Source organism: Haliotis asinina, chromosome 15, assembly GCF_037392515.1.
Source record: "Haliotis asinina isolate JCU_RB_2024 chromosome 15, JCU_Hal_asi_v2, whole genome shotgun sequence".
NCBI lineage: Eukaryota > Metazoa > Mollusca > Gastropoda > Lepetellida > Haliotidae > Haliotis > Haliotis asinina.
In genome coordinates this window covers 31,398,864-31,412,855 of record NC_090294.1, presented here as the reverse complement: position 1 = coordinate 31,412,855, position 13,992 = coordinate 31,398,864, and positions in this window count along the sequence as shown.

Here is a 13,992-nt window from a genome sequence, read left to right as displayed (position 1 = left end):
GAAGAATTATTGATCGTACCGTACGGCACAGTGTTACCTCCTACCAAGGCACAGTAATTACCGCCAACTTTTTTGTAGTAGGGGTAATAGTAGCAAGAGCTAATGGTCCAACCAAAGCCTTATTTACTAAATAAGGCTTTGTAGAGACATTTCTTGAAAGTGAGCCAGAACCCCCATTCCCTATACTACTTGATTTGAATGCCGTCCCCACTGTTGATGACACAACAAAACAATTGTTTGCGATGTTTTTAAGTGTCAATACACAGTGAATAGTCTTGCTGTTTCCTAAAATCTAATACCATTTGATCATGTTTTTCAACCAGTCACATTACAGAATAAAGTAACTTTTAGTTTACAATCAGCTTTGTCCCCTGCTTTTTGTGACTAACCATTATCGCCTGTATTTTGAGAGCGTTGGAACGTAATTCAGTGCAGTTTCCCACTTTGTGTTAAAGGAATATCTCTTGGAACAGAACTGGAGCACTCAGACTTCACCCGGTTTGAGCATTACTAACATTACTTAGTGAGGTCTGACGTCCATGTACGTAAGAAGCACACCTCCATCACCACCACCACCACACACACACGTACGACGCACGCACACACAAACACACACTCCACACCACACCGGGCCACGCCACGCCACGCCACGCCACACACACGGATACCTGCTCCACGATATGTTGCTGAAGGATACAGAACGCATGCGGTTCTGGGAGCAGACAAAAGCTTCAAGCCGCATAGTCAAATCACTTAGCGTTGGGACTTGTGATTAGGAAGATACTGATGACGATTGTCTGGCCTGCCTAACCCTAAGTACACTGGTGCCGTATTAATATTTATGGTAAGTGGGATATTGTCCTGGTTAGTACGAAAACAGGGGTAACTAGTGCTGACATACAGCGGTTATGATGTCCAACCAATATATGTATCTTGTTATGGGAAGTGCTTGGTTGACATGAATCAGTGCCTTCTCTCACTTGACAATGATTTAACACATAATAGAGTGATGATCGAGTTTTTCACCAAGCTGAAGTGTGCACAGTAAAAACATTTTCAGATCGTAAGAACAAACCTAAACGCCTTCCTCGTCCCACAACACTGACACGTTCTGAATGTCTATGTGCTAAACACCAAAAAGTGTTTGGAGTCTGAATGTGGAAAAGACAGTCAGTCGTCATGTTTCTTGAAATTCAGTGTAGGATATGTAGAAAGGGGTCTTTCTATGTGCGCTTTTACAGTGTGTTTTCTAGTCACCATTTGCTTAGCTTAGTTTTTTACATATATATTGTACCCAGTGCAACTCCAGTCCTGTTATGTATTATGCTCGTGCCTATTTATCTCATTCGCACAGTATTTCACAATATATCATATATTGAACTTGCCAAGTCTGACCAAATGCTATTTAACTTTTGGAAATCTGTTTACATTGAATGATGGTACTTTATGATAAATTATGTATTATGGAGATGTTTCACTTCTCATTTCCTTAAGACTAAGCATGTTTCAAATATGAAAATATTTCATATTTAGACATTTTGATGTGTTTATATTGTGACTGATTTGGATTGCTACAATCCGGTTTGGATTGCTACACTTTCCAACGATCTCGTGAACATGTTGACGAACACACGGAAACAGTCACTTTTACTAACACCATTTAAACCAAAATGCACAACTCAACTAAGAGACTTAAAATAGCAACCAATTTTCTCAGCTGCACAAATTGCGTATTTCATTTAACTCCAGACAGAAATATCCGTCCGGAGCTTCCGGAGACGGCGTTAAAGTCGCTGTGCAAGTGTGCGACTACATCAAGCGCCACAGCAACTCCCGCTGCCGCCAGGGCACCCGGGCGGAGACACGGCACCCCCACACTCCCGTGGCCTGCAAGTATATAGCATGTTGCTGCTGGTTATACTTCCGTTAGTCCTCTGGGTCAAAGTGTGTTTGAGTTTTAGACAAATATTATTTATTTCATGTTCCAGTAAATGACCGTTTCAGTGTAGTCTATCGTTCAACTTACTCAAGCTCCATACATTGTTTTTATGTGACACTGACATCATCAAAAATATAGTAATTCGTGCCTAATTGCTCTTGTGTTTCACTAAGAAAGACTCAGTTCCTATATTCATCTACCGTCATAAGGTAACTCCATGTCAACATATCTCTCGCTATATGTTGAACAAATACAACTTCGTGTTTCTCAAGGAATCAGCAACTTCGCCACATGACAAGACAGGAACTTGTTACATATCACTGTTACACTTCCAGAAATATAATGTTCGTCAGAAGCTCAATACCACGGTGACGGCTACTGAATGTCTTCACTCTGAACCAGATCACATTTGAACGGTTAGTAATACGAGAGTGGTGGGTAACACAAGTAACTGTTGGATCCGACCAATTACAAACAATATTTCAGGTTGACTGTCCAGATATACGCCTCCCTTCACCGCCACGGGGCAACATCGTAGCCCAGTAGGTAATACGTAATACAATAACTATGATTAGTGGACATGTATTTAAGGAGAGTCGGAAGATGCTAGGTGGGGCGCCACCATGTGTCCGTTTGTGGGCAATTGGACTCGAGATAAGCCGTTGTTAGTCCCGCTATTAGCGTGACGGGATAGCGAGGTAATGAAGCACCAGTGAGTTGGGCACGTTCCGAAAGGGGATGACACCTTCCTCCCCGACATTAAATCGATCGTTGGGCTTGTCATACCATGGTGACTTACCAATTACTTCTTCAAAGCTCTTGAAACCCATTTTCGACCCTGAGTAGATCGAAGCAGTACATTTATTCCGATCTATTTCTGGATACCGATGCAAAATTCTAGAACTTCTGCGCACAATCAGCAATGTTTCGTTGTAAGTCACGCAAAGGTGAAGCCCTATGCGACCAACGAAAAACGTTTTAAGTGTCGGTTCCGCCAGGTTAACTGCGCTCTTCAAACTGGTTGTCGCAGAAGTCACAAAGGCAGCTTTCCTCAAGTTTCTCACGCAACAGGCAAGCATAACTAACTGTAAAGCTAATGGTATTATGCCTTATGTAAGTGACTCGAGGCATGAAATATTTCCTGCCAGTCACTTACAGACATTTTGTGTGTGCTCCCTGCGACCACATCCCATATGGGGAATTAAATGATATTGAAATGTTAGAGGTATGAGTATGGAGCTGCTTGCACGTATTTTCTGTACTAATGCACGCCGATCGATTGGCAAGCAGTGGTCATTACTTTGAACTCTGCAACTTGGGAAGATGAGACTGCCTCTAAATGGGCAATGGTGAGGGAATCGTGTTATCTTTACCGTACTGAACAAACACGTGACTTTCAGAAATCTCATCTGGTTGGCAAAACAAACACACACAACTGCCAGTGGAAACGTTTCTCCACCTACAATGGCAAAGAAGTGAAAGAGGGGTACCGATAAGGTTTGTCTGTCTGCATATAGACTGGCCGCTTCAAACAGGAAAGACACGCGCAGATGTTGCCTCAAAGACATCTACTTCAGTCGCAATTTCACTTTAGAATAAAGAATAGGCGACAATGTAATTATCGTTTTGTCCTCGGGAGTTTAATGATTAGTTTTGCAAGTTTTTTTTCAAAACAAATATCAAGTTAAGATACCGTAATATATGTCAGCGTTGAATCCGAAAGTAGCCACAAGATGATCTGCTTAACCAAACGTTCATACAGAATAAACTTCACCAATGAAGGCAGTTACGCTCAAGAAATCAATAAATATAGAAATTTACCATGGCTGTTCCATAAGCATTCCTCATACTACAATATGAGAGTAATGTAAACTCTTAGCTCAACTGCGAGAACATCTGCCAATAGGTTTCATTACAATAGGTTTCAGTTTCTTAAACACCTTTACTATCATCACTTTTACCTTGGTGAGAGAGGCGACTGTCATGATCTGTCAGCACTGCTTGTAAGCTGGTCCTCTGTCATGGATTCGCGTATCGACGCTGGCTAATGCCTGATAGTGGTGTAAGGGCCTAGCCCAAAAACATCACTGTGAATGCAGCATGATGGTACTGAAACCCATAAAATAATTTTTGTGGACGTCGCTACATCACGCATTTCAGTCATAGGCAGGAGGGGTTTATTTTGGACGTTCGTCGAAACTTTCCTTTCAATAGAAAATCGACTCTAGTTAGTGAACGCACACTCAGATGATCTGATCAAGGTCTGCTAGGTTAAGGGCCTAGATTTTCTAAGCTCTCTTAGCGATAAGTTAAGTTTATTCGTAAGTTAATGATAGTGTATGGCGCTGACGACTGTGTTAGCGCTAGGAGAGCTTCGAAAGTCTAGGCCCAGATCAACCTATAGCCAGTGTACGTGGCGCTTATCATAACAAGGTTTTTTTTACAATCCGTTGATATATGCAGCCAAATATTAGACAGGTAGTTTTATACTGAACATGTTAAATGTGCGTCATATTCTGTCCAGGTAAGATGCAAATGTGAGAAGGACATAGTCACTGTTTCCTAAATTCTGCATAACGACATTACTTCACTACCTACTGCTAGACACATATTAGATGATCCTGCGCACTAAACGCATTTGTGACAAGAGAGGCGGTACGAACTGGGCGAGTACACTTGGCTGCTACAGGCAGCTTGACAATTATACACGTGCAATACATGCTAACCGTGAAATGAAACCAACACCGCATATTCCTTCGAATGATAAGACTGCAATTTCAGGCATAAGATACTGATATTCCACGCTAACCTTTAGTTAAGACGAAGACAAATAGATGATTGGGGCATTGACAAGCATTTTAGATATTCAACAATTTTGTTAAAAAAAACCCATGAAAATGTCATTTGCTTCGTGAAATGGATCGGTGGTCCTAAACATATTTTCTTAGTATATTGTGTTGATTCAATTCGTTGGGATTGTACCTGTTCCCAAATCGAGTGTGTTATAACAATTCATGCTTGAAACGCACGGGGAAAATGAACTTGTCGATATTTATCAGACAACCTGTCTCCCTCTTGTTTCAAGTCGATCGTTCTGTGGGGCGTTCCCAAGTATGCAAATTGGGGCCATTTGTCAGGTCGTGGATCATCTTATATGTGTTTACCAGTAATTGGCCAAACTTTTTCCTTATAATTTCCAACCTGATAGGAGTTGACAACCGTAAACAAATCTTTGAAAACGTTTTGTAAACAAACGTTATTGATCTTTTAAAATCTAATTTCAGACAATCCAACGTCACCACCAAGAATATATATATGCAACACGCACAATATAAACTTCTCCCGATCCATATTCACAGTTATAATAAGCACATACCCCTAAAAATACTAGCGAAACTAGTAGCAATAATCTGTTTTGCTCAAAGACATAAAAATATTGGCAGAGTCATCTTTCGTGGAACAAAATACGAGCTTACCCGCCACGGATGAACATTGTGTTTTGATTAACCTTCCCATTTGAAATAAAGTGTTAGATGATTTGGACCACCATTTGTGTACGTTATAGCCGGAAACAGGAATATCCCTATCTAAACATACTTAGAAGGTTCATCAATAGCACATCGAGGGAACAGATACCGAATCGATTTATGGGGATAAAAGTAATTCTTCTTTGTTTACCTTATTTGTGTATTTTGTTTTAAGAAATCGGGATCCCCAATTTTTCGGATAGGTCTGCTGTTCCGATAACACTAAAACCAAATATTGTTGGATCAAACCTTACATTTGCAACCAGTGGGCCAACTTTAAGCCTTCCAGGACCCAGTGATGGGACAGCAGCAACGGTGTATTTTAACTTGTTAGCACCCGAACTTTCTCTCGATACAGTCGCTGCGAACAGGATTATCTTACTGGCTGTTTGACGAACACAGAACATGCATAGTGTCCACCGCCAGATCTGCAGGGACCACTGCGAACGCGCAATGCAATGGTCGTGCTTGTATGAACTTATAAAGTTTATAAATGGTAGGGAGTGAGTACTGACACCAAGGCGAAATCTTGTGTTAGCCCAGACAATACCAGAATTACCCTTATAAAGGAAATTCTCTTCCCGTGGCAATAGTTGTAAGAGAAATCGGGGCTTTAATGCCTGCTTCATTCCATCGATTGCGCTTTAAGTGAATGAGAATATTAGATTTTGGAATGGGGTCTCCCGAAGATGTGCGTGGTCAGTTATGTCTTGGTTTGTTGTATACGAACGCTGATGAGGGTATACAGGTTGAGGGAGTTTGTACAACACATTGGGACGAAAGGCTTTGCCTCAGGTTAATTATCAAGGGGACCATGGTCAATGTCATACTGGGTTACAAAGGAAATCGGTGTGATTGAATTTCACTTAATGTTGGCTTCTTACTGGAATGCAGTAAACAGTCTTGCCACGATGACATAGAGAAGATTGTCGGTTTGTAGGGCAGCTCCAGGTCTGTATTTGTGTAACCTCCAGTGTTTGGGGAGTAATTATGGTCAGTGTCAGGGTTGGTGGTGCCGTGTGAATAAAACCAGACTCAAGCAATAAATCATTTTGACAGACAATTTCATCAGAGTGCAAAACGTGTCTGGTTCAACATTCAAAAACATTACTCTTCGAATACAACAATCCGCAGCAGCAGATCTGGCTACGATCTGCCTCATGTTTGTTCGGTAGATCGATGGAGCATGGTGTTGTCCAGTAGATCTATGGAGCATGGTGTTGTCCAGTAGATCTATGGAGCATGGTGTTGTCCAGTAGATCCAAGATGGAAATGCCCGGCGTTGTCCGGTAGATCTATGGAGCATGGTGTTGTCCAGTAGATCTATGGAGCATGGTGTTGTCCAGTAGATCTATGGAGCATGGTGTTGTCCAGTAGATCCAAGATGGAAATGCCCGGTGTTGTCCAGTAGATCTATGGAGCATGGTGTTGTCCAGTAGATCTATGGAGCATGGTGTTGTCCAGTAGATCTATGGAGCATGGTGTTGTCCAGTAGATCCAAGATGGAAATGCCCGGCGTTGTCCGGTAGATCTATGGAGGGACAGCCTGGCGTCGTCGGGTGGATCTATGAAGGGACTGCACGCTGTCGTCCAGTAGATCTATGGAGCATGGTGTTGTCCAGTAGATCCAAGATGGAAATGCCCGGCGTTGTCCGGTAGATCTATGGAGCATGGTGTTGTCCAGTAGATCCAAGATGGAAATGCCCGGCGTTGTTCGGTAGATCTATGGAGCATGGTGTTGTCCAGTAGATCCAAGATGGAAATGCCCGGCGTTGTCCGGTAGATCTATGGAGCATGGTGTTGTCCAGTAGATCCAAGATGGAAATGCCCGGCGTTGTTCGGTAGATCTATGGAGCATGGTGTTGTCCAGTAGATCCAAGATGGAAATGCCCGGCGTTGTTCGGTAGATCTATGGAGCATGGTGTTGTCCAGTAGATCCAAGATGGAAATGCCCGGCGTTGTCCGGTAGATCTATGGAGCATGGTGTTGTCCAGTAGATCCAAGATGGAAATGCCCGGCGTTGTTCGGTAGATCTATGGAGCATGGTGTTGTCCAGTAGATCCAAGATGGAAATGCCCGGCGTTGTTCGGTAGATCTATGGAGCATGGTGTTGTCCAGTAGATCCAAGATGGAAATGCCCGGCGTTGTTCGGTAGATCTATGGAGCATGGTGTTGTCCAGTAGATCCAAGATGGAAATGCCCGGCGTTGTTCGGTAGATCTATGGAGCATGGTGTTGTCCAGTAGATCCAAGATGGAAATGCCCGGCGTTGTTCGGTAGATCTATGGAGCATGGTGTTGTCCAGTAGATCCAAGATGGAAATGCCCGGCGTTGTTCGGTAGATCTATGGAGCATGGTGTTGTCCAGTAGATCCAAGATGGAAATGCCCGGCGTTGTTCGGTAGATCTATGGAGCATGGTGTTGTCCAGTAGATCCAAGATGGAAATGCCCGGCGTTGTTCGGTAGATCTATGGAGCATGGTGTTGTCCAGTAGATCCAAGATGGAAATGCCCGGCGTTGTTCGGTAGATCTATGGAGCATGGTGTTGTCCAGTAGATCCAAGATGGAAATGCCCGGCGTTGTTCGGTAGATCTATGGAGCATGGTGTTGTCCAGTAGATCCAAGATGGAAATGCCCGGCGTTGTTCGGTAGATCTATGGAGCATGGTGTTGTCCAGTAGATCCAAGATGGAAATGCCCGGCGTTGTTCGGTAGATCTATGGAGCATGGTGTTGTCCAGTAGATCCAAGATGGAAATGCCCGGCGTTGTTCGGTAGATCTATGGAGCATGGTGTTGTCCAGTAGATCCAAGATGGAAATGCCCGGCGTTGTTCGGTAGATCTATGGAGCATGGTGTTGTCCAGTAGATCCAAGATGGAAATGCTCGGCGTTGTTCGGTAGATCTATGGAGCATGGTGTTGTCCAGTAGATCCAAGATGGAAATGCCCGGCGTTGTTCGGTAGATCTATGGAGCATGGTGTTGTCCAGTAGATCCAAGATGGAAATGCCCGGCGTTGTTCGGTAGATCTATGGAGCATGGTGTTGTCCAGTAGATCCAAGATGGAAATGCCCGGCGTTGTTCGGTAGATCTATGGAGCATGGTGTTGTCCAGTAGATCCAAGATGGAAATGCCCGGCGTTGTTCGGTAGATCTATGGAGCATGGTGTTGTCCAGTAGATCCAAGATGGAAATGCCCGGCGTTGTTCGGTAGATCTATGGAGCATGGTGTTGTCCAGTAGATCCAAGATGGAAATGCCCGGCGTTGTTCGGTAGATCTATGGAGCATGGTGTTGTCCAGTAGATCCAAGATGGAAATGCCCGGCGTTGTTCGGTAGATCTATGGAGCATGGTGTTGTCCAGTAGATCCAAGATGGAAATGCCCGGCGTTGTCCGGTAGATCTATGGAGGGACAGCCTGGCGTCGTCGGGTGGATCTATGAAGGGACTGCACGCTGTCGTCCAGTAGATCTATGGAGGAACTACCCAGTGTTGTCCAGTAGATCGATGGAGGGCCTAGACGGCGTCGTCCTGTATATCTACTGAGGGACAGCCTGGTGTTGTCCAGTAGATCTATGGAGGGACTGCACGGTGTCGTCCAGTAGATCCATGGATCGACAACCTGGTGGTGTCCAGTAGATCTATTGAAGGGGCAACCTGATGGTGTCCAGTAGATCTATGGAGGGGCAGCCTGCTGTTGTCCAGTAGATCTATAAATTAACTGCCTGGTGTCGTCCAGTAGATGCATGGAGGGACAACCTGGTGCTGTTTAGTAGATCTGTGGAAGGGCAGCCTGATGTTGTCCAGTAGAACTTTGGAGGGACAGCCTATCGTTGTCCAGTAGATCCATGGAGGGACTATTTGGTGTAGTCCAGTAGACCTGTGGAGGGAATGGCCTAGTGTTGACCGGTAGATCTGTGAAGGAACTGCCTGGTGTTGTCCAGTAGATCTATGGAGGGACTACCTGGTGTTGTCCAGTGAAACTATGGAGGGACAGCTTGGTGTTGTTCGACTGATGTTTGTTGTGTAGCCTATGAGAAAGAAAACATTATGCTTTCATCATATCTAACGTGTGAATTTTACTACAGAGATGTTTCGGTGTATGTTTTTACAACCTTTATTCTGAAAGAAGTTCTTTGGAGGTTTTGCCCAGATATTCTAAAAATGACTGCTTGGTGGCTCCAAGGGGATCTGAAAGGGATTTCCGATACAGTCAAGGGGTTGTGAAAGGGATTCCTGATGGAGCCAAGGAGTTCTGAAAGGTATTCCTGATAAAGCAAAGGAGCTCTGAAAGGGGTCTGAGTGCAGCTAAGGAGTTCTGAAAGGGATTCCTGCTAAAGCCAAGGAGTTCCAAGAGATTGCGTGGTGTATCCAATTAGTTATAACAGTGATAGCAGCTCGTGAGATCCGGGGAGATGGGACTGCCTCAGGTAGCCGAATAATGAAGTTACTACTTACATGTTTTTTCCAGCTTACTAGTCTCTCACTGGACTGATGTGTGTCCCCTCTAGTTGCTAGAGCAAACTGATGCACAATTGATACCGTCTTCCATTCCGTTTTAACTCAATCTCCTCCTTGTGAGACAGACTTTCATTAGAAGTGCAGTGTGACGGGTGCAGTGAAGTATCCCTCATGTGTAGGACACCGGGGTGTTTACAGGAGATTAATTGCCTCTTACATGTGAACTGAGTCACCCTGTACTCGCTCGTGTGTAAATCGGAATAATGACTAAGTGCCAGGATTCTGTCCAAAGGACGCCATACGACGCAGAGATGCATACATGCACTCGAAGTTGTCTTTTTTAATGTTGTGAATTTCTTGTTGAAAGAAACAAATCTGTCAGAAACACTTACACCGTCTAAAAACAGGTCGTAGAATCTCGTTTTGGTTTGAATATACATGTTCGGTTTCGAGGCTGTTATCGAGTAGATATCATCAGAAGAAATATAACTATATGTCTTTCCGGTTATAGTTTACAGTGATGTATGCTGGTTCGGAACCGTTTATTGCATCAGAAGCAATCGGAAAGTTTGCTAGTTCAGTCAGTTCTACCATAACCTTACCGTCCATTCAGTACCGACAACATGTAGCACTTCTTCATATTTTATCCTGGCCCTGGACAATAAGGCTTTGGGATTATATGACAACAGAAACCCAAAATAATGGAACGATCACTAAATTTACGTCAACTATAAATGATGATCATATTTGTATACAGATACCACAAACTGGATTCCAACTTACAAATTAATCATGCAGTCAGATGATATCTCTAGGACGTCAGTGAGATTGTTTCATCCAATGTAAAACTGCACCCTTTCATGTGTTCATGTTCATGTTAGTGGATAACATTGATTACAAAATTCGTCTGTAAATGTCAACAATGTCTTGAATCAAAAGTTTGGCTTGAAATGTGATATATCTTTCTTGTCCTTTCCTGTGATATATATTGGAAGTATGTTCAAGAGACTGCATGTTAAGATGTTTCAATCTAATTCTTTTCACCGGTATTTGTGCCCGAAATGCGCTAGCAAGGAAACATCAACAATAATCTTGCTCTAAGAGTTTGAGTCCAGTTAATCAGAAAGTGTTCCAAATTTGTAGATGTTATTTGGAACTGGCCCGAAGTATCCATGCACATCAATGTTGTGCTTAAACTAGTATCTCAAGGGAACCACACATTTTCACACGCAGTTTTACTGTGAAAAACGTTCTGCACCAGCCCTGCTATGACTGTTTCACAAGACCTGATGCCGATAACCTCTCACAAATGAAGTTCTGAACCAGGCTTTCTATGTCTGATCTCACATAAAGAAGAATCAGCATAGGCCCTTATAAATGCTGCACCCTATCCCAAAAGAGGTCACGCATCAGACATGATATGGAGGCAATCCTTCAAAAACAATGAAGGTTCTACAACAGTCTTGCTATGTCTGAACCCTGCCGCTGCGCACAAAGAAAGTTCTGCACAAGGGTTGATATATCTGAAACCTGTCTCTAACAATGCATGTTCTGTAACAGGGTTGTTAATAACTATGTTTCAACCCTGCCGTCTCTCAGTTCTCTCTTTAACCTAGCATATACACACAGCATCCTTGTGTGATTTCAGTTTGTACGTAAACCTATTTTTATTTTCTTCAAGTCGAAACACACCTTTCAAAATGTCATGGAGATGCTCCATTATTTGAGCTTGGGATTTATTAGCCGGAATTCTAATGTGGTATCGGTAAGTATTGCCTGTTACCTACTACGGATGACATTACTACGAATATGAACTCGTAAACAAAATACATGTACTTTCAAAATGACGATTTCTGGTGGCAATACAACCTCATGTTCCGACAAAGCGAGGTAATAACTGTAAATAGGCTTTGAAGAGTAGTAAGATTGGGAGATTTAGAAACTAAAGCGTCATCATAATGTGACATTTTATAGGAATCACTGCACCATTATTGTATCACACTGTAACTTAACATTGAATTGTTGATTGTGTGAGACTGTCTATGTGATGGGTCGTTCAAACGTCCTATTGCATCTCAGTACCAAAGAGATACACGGTGATCATATCTGGTAATTTGGACAACACAAACGGGCACTAAAAAGTGCACTATTGAAATGCGACACAATTTGATAATATGACAATATTTTGTCATTTCTTGCGTCCTGCAGTTTCAGAAGGAAAACGACTGCAACGGAATTGGTGAATCAGTGGTAATCCTGGACCTGAATTCAGTTACGAATTGCCTACTACGGGACGATAATCATGTACACCGTCCATCTCCAGACAAGGGGCTCAGTCTGTATGATAAGGCGTGAAGACGCAGTATCTCGGATCTTAATGAATGACCAACTATTGGCATAGACTGTGGGCTACAAGCAAGGCAATCGATCATCAGAATCAGTCTTGAACGTGTCTTTGTGACATCATAGCCAATGTGGTCCTCAAGGTAATTAGGTGTTACTGCCCTTCTTCAGAGAGGTTAATTGTTATTCATATCGATGGACCCTCTGTTGATCCTAGCTTTCCGAAGGATTATAAATCTTTAGAGTATCGTATGCCTTTGTGTTTTTGCATGGCGGCTTGGTCTCTTCTTTGGACATCCAACGAGGATGCTTGATAACTCCTCCAGCCCCGCACATAATTGATTGTCCTCACTGAAGTATTCTCACATCACCTCCTTCCCCAGGCAGGGTACAGGAGGCAGAATGTGGTCGTTATCACACGGAACACTAGCAGCTGTTATCCACTGACTGTTTCTGTGCATTGATTCAATACACAACAGTCGTTAGGCAAGGATCATTTATGCCAAAAGTTCCATGACGCCGGTAGCTCCTATACACAGACAGTTCTCCTCAACCCACAGCTTTTATACACTAACACCTCCTATACACCGATAATTTCAACACACAAACAGTTCATATATATTGACAGTTCCCCCCAACAAAATGCTCCTATATATTGGCAGTTCCTATACAAAGACAGTTCCTTCAAGCAACTGATATACTTTGACAGTTCCTACTCACAAACATTTCCCATACATTGACAGTTTCTACACACAAACAGCTCCTATGACCCCATAGCTCCTACAAGCAACTCATACACTTTAACAGCCCCTAAACGCAAACAGCTACTATACATTGACTGTTTCTACACACAAACAGTTTATATAGAAAGACAGTTCCTTCAAACAGCTCCCATACACCGACAGTTCCTACAAGCAGCTGCAGTTCCTACACACAAACAACTCATATACTGACTGTTCCTACACACTCACATCCCCTATACATTGACAGTTCCTTACACCTATTCACTGACAGTCTCTACAAACAGCGCCTATACATTGACAATTCCTACACACAAACAGTTTCTTTAAACAACTTTCATCATATTAGGGTTGTTTGGCAGATGTTCAGCAGACCTGGTACTGAGAGTAAAGATCTGTCCATATAGCTGCTGTTTTTTTCCGAATTCAAACAGGAACTGAGCTAGCACATTAGTTCAGATACTCCGTCATATAAGATCTGACTGCCTCCAATATAGTGATACAAGCTCCAATATAGTGATAGAAGTTCTGCGTTATGAATAAATGTCGTCATAGAAGATTTGCTTGTTAATCAAATAATGAGGGAACAACACTTGGATCAGCAAATTCTTGAATGACATCTTAGGAATTCATGGAGATTCACGCACAAAAGAAGACGTACGTATTCGTTATCTTATAAAAGTAGCTTTGTTTTATGGGTCTGTTGGCCTGACAGGCAATAGAAGAGTGTCACCGTCATTAGCACAACATACACGCTGTCGGTTGGCGACACATTTATGATCGCCACAATATTAAAGTCAGGAAAATAAGAATACACGTGCGATCATTGTACATAGTCAATGTGCCCTTTCATCAAGAGGGCGATGATGGCGCAGCCTGTGAATCTATTTCAGAATCTTTACACGAGCTTGCAGACTCCTAATTTCACGAATGACAGGCAAAATACTACCATACTTACGCCCAGTCAATCAGGAGGAAACGATAACTG